The sequence below is a fragment of the Protopterus annectens genome, chromosome 11.part0 (assembly GCF_019279795.1).
Source record: "Protopterus annectens isolate FY-2018-M chromosome 11.part0, PAN1.0, whole genome shotgun sequence".
Lineage (NCBI taxonomy): Eukaryota > Metazoa > Chordata > Ceratodontiformes > Protopteridae > Protopterus > Protopterus annectens.
Window position 1 is genome coordinate 956,707,080 of NC_056745.1, and position 15,373 is coordinate 956,722,452.

General features: G+C 43.8%; 1 protein-coding gene across 1 annotated transcript in view; it reads right to left on the reverse strand.

The window, feature by feature from the left end:
* GRM3 (glutamate metabotropic receptor 3) overlaps positions 1–15,373 on the reverse strand; it is a 980,615-nt gene that overhangs the window by 545,654 nt on the left and 419,588 nt on the right. The gene's annotated exons all lie outside the window — the stretch shown is intronic.

Below are 15,373 nucleotides of genomic sequence, written 5' to 3' on the forward strand. Positions count from 1 at the left end.
TGCAAAGCCATACCAATTCATGTGACATCAAGGCCAGCCAATCACAGTTAGCAACCCCACTGTGCCTTCACATGTGACTCACAACATACATACCATGCCTGACAACATGCCCTGTATGGACAGATGACACTGACATCAGGAAATGCTGTTAGCATGCTATCATTGTAGGTGCAATGTAAATCTGCTGACCAGTACCAGTCCCTATTGCAGGTGGGCAGGACTGGCACATCTGATGATAAGCTGTGTTCAAAGCATGGGTCAGACACCTCAGGTGCAGTTCCACATGTCACTGTACATGCATGTGGGAGGTGTGCACCTCTCAGACACCATACATATCATGGACTAGGGAACACATACATGGCAAGTGATGCACAGCATTGGCCACACACAATAGTCACACAGGTGACTGGATGACAGATACAATACCCACCTGTGTGGGCAAATGCAGAAGCTACAGGCCTGTGCCACAATGCAGACCATTGTCATGTGGCCTGATGCCAAGGTATACCCATCGCCTACCCTTGTATATCCTGCTGGCACTGCTGGCCACCACACACTCGTGCAGACATGCACCCATGCATGTCTGAACTGGCACCCTGTGTGTTTGTGTGTGTGTTGTATGGTGCGTATGTCCACATCCACATGCACTACTCCCCCCAGGGCACAGTGAAGCATGCCGCTTGATGTCTGACACCCCCTCATACTCAATGCCCATACGACCTCCGTATGACCCATGTGGTGCATGTGTTCCCTGCACATTGATGTGTTCATAGGTTCATATGTTGGTACTAGGCTATCGACCCTAGGGCCTATACAAGCCTAACCATAAAAATTCCCTGAATATTTCTTCCCACAATATTTACTTCTTTGGAACCCTGTCTAGCAGGGTGACTGACATGATCCCTGGGGTGAATTTCCTATCTCCCATCCAATCCTCAAGGTTCCTTTTGAAGGGGGCCAAGGAGGCACTTTGCTTGACATGTATGGGCAGTCTATTCCAGAGTATGGGGAGTCCCTGGGTTAGGAATCTATCCCTCCAGCATGTTTTGTTCATTGTGATGACAAGGTTTAGATACCTGGAGCGTGTGGCTCTGAGGGATTGGGATTTCTTTAAGTGGAGCATGTCCAACAGCTCAGGGTTTGACATGACCTTGTATGTTAAGCAGAGATCGCCTTTGGGTAGACGATATGCCACAGAGTATAGCTGGAGTTTTTTTAGACGGTCAGCAAATGACATCTGCTTTAGGCCTGTGATTCTTTTGGTGAGGTATTTCTGTGGCCTTTCCAGCTGTTGCAGATGTCTTGTGAGGTACATACCAAATGGGGCATTATACTCTATAATGGGTCTAATGAGGGATGAGTGCAGTGGGACAATGACTTCCTTTTTTCTGGATGAAAAGCCCTTAGTGATGAGGTGTGCCACATAGAAGGATTTCCTGACTGTTGTGGCGATGTGGTTATTGAAAGTGAGACCACTGTCCTCCTGTGTCCCTAAGTCTCTCATCACACTTTCAATGTTTAGTGTACTGCCACCTATGTGGTAATTCATGGGTACATGTTTTTTTCCAAAGGGGATAACTATATATGTCTTGGCATTAAGCTTGAGCCCATGGCTCTGACACAAGGCATCTGTTTCTGTAAGGCCCTTTGGTAGAATATCCACATCATTTGGGGATTCAATAATGGCTCCCAGTTTGCAGTCATCTGCAAACTTTGTTAGACAAAGTCCCTTAGTGTTGGCCTGTACTTCAGAGAAGTAGATGCCAAACAAGCGTGGTCCCAGGACTGAACCCTGAGGTACTCCACTTGTCACTTGTTTGGAACTGGATTTGGAGTCAGCTACTTTTACAGTCTGGGTTCTGTTAGTAAGCCAGTTGGCAACCCATCGAGTGATGTAGGGATTAATGCCCAGTTTAGTAAGTTTATCTATGATTCCAGAGTGGTGGATGGTGTTGAAGGCCTTGGCGAGGTCCAGATAGGCTGTGTGGAATGCCTTACCCTCATCCACAGCTCTGGAGACTGATTTGAAGAAGTCAATCAGATTCAGGAGACAAGATCGGCCCTTCACAAACCCAAATTGGGTGGGGTCCAGTGTTTGAAGGTTGCCAATCTCTTTGTTTATAAGTTCCATGATAATGCGTTCCATGCCCTTGCAGATCATGCTTGTCAAACTGATGTGACAGTAGTTGCTGGGTTCCAAGGTGGATCCCCCCCTGTGGAGTGGGATAACTGTAGCTGTGCGCCACTCAGTGGGCACGAAGGCTGAGGTGAGGCTATGATTAAACATGACACTTAGGTGAGGTGCCAGTTCATTTTGTAGTTCATGTAGTACACAGCCTGGGATGTCATCTGGTCGCATGGATGCTGTATTCTTAGCTTTGGAGAGTGAGGTTTCTACCTGTGTAGCCGTGATTACCAGAATTTGGCAATCGTTTGGTATTGAGATGGGCCCTTTAGGGGGTGAGAGGGGGTGAAGTTGGCACTAAATTGATCTGCCAGGATATTGGCAATATCCTTGGGATCAGTATATTTAATGCCATTCTGTTATAGCTCAGAGCAGATCTGAGCATTGTCATTTAGATTCTTGACATAACTATAGAATAAACACATTAAAGCGTGTACTGTGCTATGCCAGCTCGACAAGGACCTCGCTTCACTGAATTATCGGTTTGGTTTGTTTCGTTTTTTTCATAACTATAGAATGCCTTGTGGTTGTCTTTGGAATCTTTGGCAATTTTATTTTCGTAACTAGCTTTTGAGGATTTTATGAGGGATCTCAGCTTCTTACTGAGGCTGGTGAGGGAGTTTTTTGCATCCTGGGATTTTCCTCTTTTCTGCAACCGTTTCTTCCTTCTGTTGTATAGTTTGTTTATAGCAGGGGACCACCAGATTGGCTTCCTTTTTTTGGAGAACAGCATCTTGGTTCTATTTGGGATGGCACGATTCATGCACGAGTGGATGTGCTCATACATTGCCTTAGTGTAGGATTCTGCAGTCGAACTTTCAGATCCCGTCTGCATGGGTGTCATGAAGTTTGTCACTTCTGACTTCAGTAGAATGAAGTTGGCTTTGGAGAAGTTTTTTAAGGAGGTTTCCTTACTGGGAGGTGGGCGTGGCATGCGGATGTCTAAAGTGATTTGCTTATGGTCAGACCTGACCAATGAGGGGGTAACCACTGGTGTGGAGCATCTAGCTCCCATGTTGGTAATGACCCGGTCTAGGATATTGGAGCCCCTGGTGGGACAATGGATTAGTTGATCCAGGGCATTGGAATTTATGAATTCCAAGAACCATTGGGAAAAGGAGTTGGTACGCAAATAGTTTTCCCAGTTAATGGCAGGGTAGTTGAAATCACCTAGTATTAGGGTGTTTGGTTGTATCTTAATATTTTCCAGTATGTTTAGAAATGTGTAGTGAGACTCTTGGGGCATGGTGGGGGATCTGTAGAAAGCTACAATTTGGATTGCAGTCTTACCTAGTATTAGTTGCACCTGGAGAATTTCCGATGCATTGTGTTGGGCAACTAGCCTGGAGGTGTGAATATCCTTGGTGAATATGGACACTCCTCCACCTTTAGTGTTTTGGTCTTGGTTTTGTGGCCGAAAGGTGTGGTAAGAGTTGTAGCCTGGTGTTGCAGGGGTGCTCTCTGGAGCCTTGAACCAGGTCTCAGTCACTGTGGCAATCCCACTAGTAACGAATAGCACTCCTGGCCCTGCCAAGTCTGTTAATGTGTGTGTGTCCCTGTGTGAGTGTGCCTGTGGTGACACTGGCATCTGTTCATGCAGACAAGCATGTGTACATCACCTACTGTATATCTACCGTAACCCTGTTGCAGATGTCACTCACCATCACATATATGTTCTGAGTGCTCCCCACCAGATCACACATGTGGTGCATCCAATAACAGCATCGAACTGTGATAGCACTACATAGCTCTCGGGGGTTCGATACCCTGTGCTAGTAGGTGTGTGACACAAACATGCTTCAGTTTTACCCTCCCACCCCTCCCTGACATGCATTCTCCTCTTTCTGCTTCCCCCACTCCCTCTCTGGCAGATGTGGAGGCCCACACCTGCATTGCTTAGGCAGCAGCATGTGTATTTTAAGTGATGCTCATGATCAGCTGATGGCCTCTGCACGAACTGCAGCTCTTCCCTAGCCGATTGCATGTGGAACAGGTGTGGTAACATTCCCATAGCCAATTGCATGGAAACACACTCCAATACCTGGGAGCATCCTGGTGGCGTTGGCCCTTGTCTGTCACTGTGAGCAGGAGCTAGAACTGTTGTTTGGTAAACAGTATTTCAGATGGGTTGGGGATTTACCCTTAACAACATACACTGTGGAAAGAGGGCAACAACAGGAGGGGGATTTGCCTGACCTGACTACAGACTGTAAGTGCTGGTATACTACATATGGAGTAATGTTGGATTAACAGTGTTTGTCTGGATATGCCTGTCGTACATGCCGCAATACCTGCCATGTCAGTTCCATGTATATCAGGAATCCCCATCTGTAGGGTCATCTTCTGAAAGGGCAGTGTTGTGCCTTTGATTTCGTGTGTTAGCCACGATGCATCTATATGTGGAATGCCAAAGGTAGTGTGAGGATTGCAGTCTGTTGACAGTGAAGGCTGTGACAGTTACTGACTACATATCCCTCATTGGACATATGCTGCAACAAACCCCTTTACAATGGTAGATTAATGAGGGTATCACAGCAACATGTCTATACTGGCCCTGTGTTTGTGCTGTCAGCCACACCTCTGTCAACCTTTGTACATATGTTGTGCATGAAGTGGTGCATATGTGCTGTACACCGTTAATAGTGTCATCATATGTGATAACAAGCCAGTGACATATCAGAGTGCTACACGTGTCATGTGCAGTATGGGTTACATTTAATGCCATATCCTGGACATTCTGTGGATGTTTGTACAGTACTGAGGTCTGTGTAGTGATGGCGAATGTTGGCAGTGTGTATTGTTAATATGTACTATGGCCTGTGTAGAGACTGTTGTAGATGTCATTGTTCTAGCTCCCCTTCTATCTGATGTTACATGCTGCCCCACTGTATGGTACCATTTTACCTTACATGTTTGTAGGGCCATACACACACATGTCCCATACCACAGACAGCCATCAGACCAGACTGTGTAGCAGACCAGTATATGTAGGGTCATTCTGTGAGTGGCACATATGAGGATGGTGTAGGACAGATAGTCTGTATACTGTACTATTATGCTAGCATACCATATTTGGCTGTGGCTGTGTTCACATTGGTTGTGGTTATGCACTGTCACACAGGTGTATCCTACCCTGTGCTGTGACATGGCTGTCGAGCCTGCTATATATGCAAGTACTGTACCATGATAACCTTAGGATGTCTGTCAGTAGCCAATGGCACACATGTTATGAGCAGATGTCACCTTCCACACACACACCATTTCTGTGACAACAATCCCAATGACATAGCAAATGTCTATTAATATACCAGCTATACATACCAGACATCCCCTTGCACTATGACATTGGGACTATAGGGGCTGGGGTAGGGCTACACTCCATGTCCAGGACATATGGTGGGACTATATGGACATGTACTTATCCAGATAGCCATATATATATCTGAGTACACATGTGTAGTACTTCCAGTTACCACTGTTATGGCAACCACCCACTATGAATCCCTACATCATGTGGGCTTATTCCCTGTACATTCCCTGTGTGATGGACATCCTTCTTGTGTGTGGGCATCAATGTTACAGACAGCAGGTAGCAATACCTTTTACAGGAGAAACTGCACACTCAGGGCAGCCACATATATGTAGGAGGATCAGGACATATAGACAGACTGTGAGTAGAGTGGTGTAATGCTTTGCATAGTACTGGTGTTACAGGGTTTGTGTGTGTGTGTGTGTGTGTGTGTGTGTGTGTGTGTGTGTGTGTGTGTGTGTGTGTGTGTGTGTGTGTGTGTGTGTGTGTGTGTGTGTGTGTGTGTGTGTGTACATACTAGTTTACCTTGGACTGCAGTCTGTCTGCATAGCCCACTACTGTGGGCCTATCCTCTAGCTGGACAGAGGTATGCCTATCATGTGTTGTCTGTCCACCACACAGGTCCTGTGTCAGATATTACACTGGCAGTGTGTATGTTGCGTGCTAGCAGTACATGGGTATATACATTTGTGTCCCTGATGTCTTATTCCTGCATAAGGGTATGTTGCAACACATCCTGTAACACCAGCATGTTCCAAGGTGCGTAACATCAATATTTCGAGTATGGCCCTGTGTTCCTGCCTTTGTCCTCCACATATATGGCAGGCTTTGTCCTGCTGTGATACGGTTAGGGGTAGTTAGGTAATGGCCTATCATTAATTACTGCTAGCATTCCTACTATCATCCCAGTCATAACGTGGACTCCCACAACATTTGTTGGTAAGGGTCCATACATGTGATAGATACATTGACATTACCACAAGTAATGAATGTCACCCTAGGGCTTCACTAAAGGGTGTAATTGGAGACTGCTGAACTACATATGATATTGCTGATTGTTACATATCATGCAGGCAAATCCTTTGTCTACTATTGTATGAATTGAAGGGCTTCGCCTGAACACCATAGTATGTTATATATCCGCACTGTCTGCATCTGCTGTTTTGTGTGGGCCTTGCATCCATCACTGGTTATATACATCAACATCTATGTGCTGTCAGTAATGGCATACATTATTGTATGGTACACAAATCAAGGTTGTCTGTGTATACATACCTGTGTGTCGTGTCATGTCCTTTGAATTGTGAGTGGGTATATGTGCAATGTATGTATCCCCTTTGTGGGGCTGGTTGCCACACCACACATGTCACAGGTGCCAGTTACAGGGCTTGTGGCTGGGGATATACATTGCACCCAGTACGTCCACACTACTTCCACATATGTATGGCTACTAATACCCTTTGTCTGTGTATATGTGTATGTACCCATATATCCCATATATCTCATATATATATATATATATATATATATATATATATATATATATATATATATATATATTGATTTATATATACCTGCACATGATTATCAATGTATGGATGTGTGTGCATATCTGTACCATTGCAATGTGTACCCCTTCAACATAGTACATTTCCTGTGGTACAAATGCCTATCTGCATGATATGTTACAGATATTACCTTGACATGTACAGATGACTTGGATTACTGTTGGAGCATTGTAGCTGTGTTGTGGTGGGTCCTGCCGTCAAGTACTGCATGTGCTGGATATTGGATTGCACAGCATATTCATTATGGCTGGGGGGAGTTACATAGCAGTAATTACCAGGTGTACCTCATTTGTGCCCCCACCCCCATTAACTGTGCTCATGGTCTGTTATGTAGTACAGAGTGGGCCAGGAGTCCATTCCCATGTGGAAATCATATACACATGTCTATCTGTATATACATATATATATATATATATATATATATATATATATATATATATATATATATATATATATATATATATATATATATATATATATATATATATATATATATATATATATATCTGCATAAGTATATATGTGAAACCCCCATATATAGAGGGATAGAACTGGACATTGATATAGCTCTAGCTATGTATATGTATTTATATATATATATATATATGTATGTATGTATGTAGATATATATATATATATATATATATATATATATATATATATATATATATATATATATATATATATATATATGGATATATACACTGAACATATTAATCTATCTATGTACGTTTGCTGTTATATGGTTATTTGTGAGTCATACATACACACATATATATACCTATAGCTGTCTATCTGTCTACATTTACAAATGTATATCTGTCCATATGTCCATGCATGTTCGGCCTATATGTCTGGCCTGTACCTCATTCTCTTGGCAATTGACATGGATGACCTTAGCACTGAGGTCAGTCATTTGTGCCGACACGTACGTGTTTCAGACATATCATCTCCTTCAATATATGTGATCTACTACATATAACTGTGTAACTTGCAAAGTTTTAAGTGTATCAGAGCAAGATATGACAAATATCCCTATATGTACCCACATTATGGTGCACTATGTCCGGGATACATGTATTAAGAGGTTGTGTAGTGTGTTATTACTACATTTCCTGTGCTGTTGACTGATTGTTCTGGATGATATGTATGTGAAATGAGTGGTTATGTACATCTGCCATGGTTTACCGGTAAATCACATAGTGTATGATGTGCAGGGTCCCCAGGTGTGGGCCTTGCAGAGGTTGTATATTTTGTTTCAGGGCAGAACACCGGCTGTCGGATATAGAGTGAGTTAGGGACATTTGAGCGGTTGTACGTGGGTGTGCATGGGTTTGCACAGAGCTAAGCAATGCTAACCTCTGGTTGAATTTCCTTACACTCAACTAGCATCTACTTAGCTCAATCTATGTAGGCAATGCTTACCCCCACGCAAATACACGTACATACACTTACACCTACTTATCCATGTGCACTACTGCTGTTTTGTGCTTACACATGCTTACTAGTGCCTTAGTCATTATGACACTTCACATGTGCATTTCAGGCAATACTCCTGTGCAAATATAAATGTTGTTTAGTAGGTTATACAGCACAATGATGTTAACATATGGATTTCACATGGAAAATAGGATGTGCTGCAGTGGGACTCAACCCAGGCATGCGTGTGTGTTAGGCAGATGCTCTGGCCACTACACTATTGCTGTTCTGCTTCATTTTCATATGTCTACCATAATGACATACCCATGTTCCCTTCCCCTGGCCCCTGAGCTCCACGTACACAGCATTCATCCATTCCCCAGTTGCTAGCCCTGCCATACCACTCCTCCACACATTTCTCTCTCTGCACGTCTCGGTACACCTCCAGTATACTTTCCCCACCCAAGCGTCTACAGGCTCTTCATCCATTTAGACACATAGATACCAGACTTCCCTTGATCCTCCTCCGATACTGCTGGTGACATCAATGTGACCCACAACTGTTCGTTCATCCCACCAGGGACGGACCTGTTGTTGGGTCAAGAGTAGGCCTATCTGGTCTACAGTGTTTCTCCCACTGGTAGCATCCTGCCAGAGTATTATGTAGCAGCAGTTTGCTGACACACCTGGCCAGCCTCATCTCCCAGTTCCATGGAACCAATGCCCCAGGTGTGACATACTGTGCATGAAGCACACTCACATGCCCCCACGGTGTGCACCGTATATCATTATTCCCTTCAGTATTATGCAGGACTACTGTTCTCACAGTATGATTGGACAGGCACTGTTCTGTGCTGCACATAGACTGCTCATAATACTGTGGTTGAGCAATGGAGACATGTTCTGGTATTAATCTACACACTTATATACATTTCCTATACTGTTTGATGACTGTGCTGGATGATGTGTTTGTGATCACAGCAGCTGAATGTGTATCCACCATGACTTAGTGGAACTCACATCGACTATAGTGTGCAGGGTCAGGGGTTTGCAACCTGGCAGTGCTGATTATTTTGTTAATGGCCACAACAACAGCTGTTGGCTACAGAGTGACTAAGGTACTGTAGAACATTTGTAGGTGGGTGTGCGCTGGTTTGCATGAAGCACAGCATTACTGACCTCTGGTTGCAGCGTCTTGCACTGAGTTAGCTTCTACATTGCTTCACCAGTGTGGTAATTGCATACTGATGGCCAAAGAGGCTTAAACCCACTTGCTCCCACATACACGCACAACATCGTGCATTTTGTTCACATTTGTCAACCGGGACAATCGGACTGTATTCTTGTCCATTGTCAGCAGTGGCCCAGGGTATAGAGCTCCACACTGACCCCGGCTACTTATTCCAATTAATACTGGGGTGTTCACATTCATAGAGGGTAACAGATGTAACATAGCTACGTCCCCCATTCTTCATGCTTAGTTTACATTAAAATGTCGGTATTATCCATGCTTGGGTCAGGTTTACATGTCAGATATGACTGTTGACAAAGGTCAGTTTAAGGTGAATTTGGATTCCTGTTTCACATTTATGGATAGGTTACATGCAGGTATTTGTGGTAGGTGTAGTTATTCCATACCTGTGTGGTACAGTAGAGGGGAATAGCTAAGGAGTAGGTAGGTAGTGTGGGTGACATTGTAACTGTATAGTAGCCTGTAGGTATAATTGGATGGGGAGCAATAGGAAAGGTTTGTCGGATGTTGGAATTTGTATGCGAAGCAGGACAAGAGGTGTCGGTATCACTAGTTGATGTAGTTGTATAGAGTGTGAGGTGGGGGGCAGGGTTTCACAAGGTGGTGAGCCTGTGCTGCTCCAGGTGTCCTTGTGGTGTTCCTTCATGTGTTAGTTACATGTGTCCTGTGGGACAGCTGTGATACTACATGTGGGTTGGGGTTCCAGATACTGGCAATATAATGGGGGAAGAGGGTGTCACCTACATGTAACCATAAACATTAATAGAAATGGAACAGGGGCAGAAAGGTACGTGGTGTGCATGAGGCACAAAGGGGGGGAATTATCCAGGGATGTGCAGGACGGCTGCAGGGAAGTACCACAGCTAGCCATGTTGGCTATGACAACATTTGGTGTTTGCGTTGGACACTCACACCCCTGGGTGGGGGTGAGGACTACAATAATATATTGTGATGCCAATTAGATCAGCTTACATGCCTACAGTGGGGTGTTGCAACCATGTGTTTGTAGGTATTCTGTAGTGGGTTATGCAACAACACATATGGTTATACCATACTTTGCCATGTAAACTGGACTGTGCTGTGGTGGGACCCATATCGGGAATGGCTGCCCATTAGGCAAAAGCATACCTGTCAACTGTACAGTTTCCGCAGACTGTCCAGAGTTTGCTTCATAATACTGGTGCATTCCTCTTACAATCTGCACCTGTCTGGCAAATACCTGGTAAAAGAAGTTATTAAATACAGACAAGTATTTGGGTTTAAGACTCCACATCCTTCAGACGAGTCATGCCAATGCATAACCTATTATACTATCAGCTTTCTAAGGTTGCAAGTGGAATATGTAATTTCTGTCCCTATTTGTCCCCCTAACGGTTTAGATTCTGTCCAGTGGTTTTGCTGTTAGAGGTTGAGAGGTATGGGCAGAAACTCTGCCCAATTCGCAATATTACTTACATCCACAGGGTGGTCCGAATACAACTGCACCAGTCAACATCTGCATGCCTAGGCCCATAATTGCATACCCATAGTTTCCCCACCTGCCCCTCCTCTACAGCACTCATCCTTACTGTGGGTGCAGGTGGGGTCTAACCACATCACTATACACTGCCCACTCTCTACGTCTTGGGACCCATGTCATATGTTGTCTCGACCCATAGGTCATCAGGCTTGCCCAACCTACTGGTCCGTGTACATGCACAGCCTGGTTAGATAAATCATCACAGGGACTGACTCCGATCATCATCAATTTCTGGGGTGTCCCACAAGGGACATTGTTGTCTTTGTTTCATGATTAGAGTTGCCAGGTCTCTCCCACTGCTAGTATCCTGCCTGTGGTCTGGGAAGCAGTGGTGTGTTTACTTGTATCGTGTGTTAGTATGTTTCACCTGTCTAGCTGGGGGGAGGGTTGATGTGACGTGTTACACGTTTGTTGATTGGACCCCTCACCCCCATTGGCATGGCCTGTGTACATATGTAATTTTTAACTGCTGTACCATATATATATATATATATATATATATATATATATATATATATATATATATATATGTATATATATATAGATATATATATATATATATATATATATATATATATATATATATATATATATATATATATATATATATATATATATATATATATATATATATATGAGTCTACCTGATAACGCCGACATGCCAAAACACTGACAACGAAATAACCGACACCACAAAACTGAAAGTTCAAAAACACGAAACTTCACATGCCTAACAAACCACAATCCTGACAATCAGCAAAACAAATAACTTTTCCAAAAAACACACACACAACACAAGCACACCAAACACCTTACAAACCTACACTAAACCTTACACACACAACTATCTATGCACTAACCTTAACACAAACCCTAACCCTAAGGTCCATCACTATCGCACACTTACCTTACCCGCACCCTAACCCTAACTCACATAATCAGCCCCTAACCCTTAAGTCTGTCACTATCACACACTTACCTTACCCGCACCCTAACCCAAACTCACTTAATCCTCCCCTAACCCTAAAGTCCGTCACTATCACACACTTAGCTTACTTGCACCCTAACCCTAACTCACTTAACCCTCCCCTAAACCTAAAGTCCGTCACTATCACACACTTACCTGACCCGTACCCTAACCCTAACATCCATCACTATCACACACTTACCTTACCCGCACCCTAACCCTAACATCCATCACTATCACACACTTACCTTACCCGCACCCTGACTCTAACGTCCGTCCCTACAGCACACTTAACTTAACATGTCAGTGTTCTCAGCATTGGGATTTTCAACTGTCGGTCTTCTCCGTTGTCGATCTTCCGGTGATATATATATATATATATATATATATATATATATATATATATATATCTGCTGTATACTACTATTTAATAAATTGTTTTCTAGTCCTGAGGAGCTTTTCTCCCCGGGTCTCTGCTGTAAATGAGCCAAAAGCTCAGCCATTCTTACCAGGTTAACAGATGTAAATTAAATAAATAAATCAATGAATATCCTAGCTATGTTTATGTGTATGTTTACATACATATATACATATATATTTCTACATATCTATATACATATAGATATATATATCTGTATATGTATGCATACATATAGTAGATATATATATATATATATATATATATATATATATATATATATATATATATATATATATGTATATGGATGTATGGGTGTCTGCATATGTATGTATCTGTATGTGGGTATTTAATTATATTCTGTCTCTGTATGTATACGTTTACACTACGGAGAGGAGGAGGTTTAACTCCATGTAGATATGGGTATATATACACACACACCTCTACATTTTTCCATCCACATCTGGTTATTCCATTCTTTTCCATGTACAATAGACTGTGTGCAGTGGGACTAGTAGTGGGAGTGGCTGCCCGTTGGGTGGTGGCCCAAGCCAATGCACACTATTGCTTACATCCCTGTGGTGGTCCACATAGACCCACTCCAGCCAACACCTGCATAGCTAGGCCTATAATTTCATACCCATAGTTCCCAAACTGCACATCCTTTTCGTCACTCTTCCTTACTCCGGGTGCAGGTCGGGTCTGGCCAGACCAGTACACTCTACCCACCCCCCACTTCTCGGGATCCATCATATTTGTTGTCTCGCCCCATGGATCATAGGTTCATAGGTACATACTAGGCTATGTGCCCGAAGGCATTTATAAGCCTAGCCAGAATGTGTTGACTTTCGCCGCCCCCTTAGATTAGTTCCCTGTGCCTCTGTCCAGCAGACCATTGAAGTGATCCCTAGGGTAAACTTTCTGTTTCCCATCCACTCATCAAGGTTTCTCTTGAAGAGGGTTAGTGAGGAGCTCTCCCTAATGTAGATTGGAATCTTGTTCCAGAGCATGGGAAGTCTCTGGGACAGGAATCTATCCCTCCAGAACGTCCTATTTATTGTTGTGGTGAGGTTTAGATCCCTGGAGCATGTGGCTCAAGGGGATATGGTTTTCTTTAGGTGGAGCATGTCCATCAATTCTAAGATGGACATGGCCTTGTATGTCAGACAGAGATCACCTCTGAGTAGGCGGTATGCAACTGAGAACAGGTGGAGTTTCTTTAGTCGAGCTGCATAGGGCATCTGCTTGAGGCCAGTGGTCCTCTTGGTGAGGTACTTCTGTGGTCTTTCCAGTTGTTGCAGGTGTCTTGTAAGGTACATCCTAAATGGGGCATTGTACTCTATGATGGGTCTGATGAGTGATGCATAGAGGGGCCCAATGACCTCTTTCGATTTGGATGCAAACCCTTTTGTGATTAGGTGGGCCACATAGAAGGATTTTCTAACCACTTTGGCAATGTGATTATCAAAGGAGAGGTTACTATCTACTTGGGTCCCCAGATCCCTTATTACATCTTCCATATTTAGGGGGCTACCACCTATGTGGTAGTTTGTGGGTACTTTGTTTTTTCCAAAGGGTATGACTATGCACTTTTTGGCATTTAGCTTGAGGCCATGGTTTTGACACCAGGTATCTGTCTTAGTGAGACCCTTTTGGAGGATGTCTGTATCAGCTGGAGAGTCAATTATAGCCCCTAGTTTGCAGTCGTCTGCGAACTTGGTCAGCCATAGTCCTTCTGTGCTTGCCTGTACCTCTGAGAAGAATATGCCAAACAGGAGGGGTCCTAGGACTTAGCCCTGTGGAATGCCACTTGTAACCGGTTTAGAGTCCGACCTAGCTCCCGCAACTCTTACCATGTGGGTTCTGTCCGTGAGCCTGTTGGAAACCCATCTCATGATGTAGGGGTTTATGTTCAGGCTGGTGAGCTTGTCTATAATACCTGAGTGGGGAATGGCGTCAAAGGCCTTTGCAAGGTCTAGGTAGACTGTGTGGACAACCTTTCCATAGTCTAAAGCCTTGGTAACTGTGTCAAAGAAGTCCACCAGGTTTAGGCGGCATGGTCTGCACTTAACAAAACTGAACTGGGTAGGGTCCAGTGTTTGGCGGTTTCCAATGTCTCTGCTAATGAGTTCCATGATGATGCACTTCATAGCTTTGCAGACCAAGCTAGTCAGGCTTATAGGGCGATAGTTCCCGGGGTCCGTTGTGGCTCCACCTTTGTGGAGTGGAATACCTGTTGCTGTGCACCACTCTGTTGGCACATAGTCTGTGGAGAGGCTGAGTTTAAACAGTGTGTTTAGGTGAGGGGTTAGTTCATCTTTGAGCTCATGTAGGATGCAGCCTGGGACACTGTCCGGTCCCATTGATGCTGTGTTTTTGGCTTTGATGAGGGCTGTTTTAACCTAAGTGTCTGTGATTTCAGGGGAACTACATTCTTCTTGTATAGTTATGGGCCCTTTTGGGGGTGATAGGGGGGTGAAGTTTGCACTGAACCTGTCTGCCAGGATGTTGACTATATCGGTCGGTTCAGTGTATCTTGTGCTATTCTGCACTAACTCTGAGCAGATCTGAGAATTGCCACTTAGATTCTTGACATAGCTAAAGAACACCTTGTGGTTATCTTTGGAGTCCATGGCAATTTTTCTTTTGAAGCTAGCCTTGGATGATTTTATGAGGGAACATAGTTTCTTGCTGATACTGATCAGGGATGTCTTCCCTTCTTGGGATTTTACTCT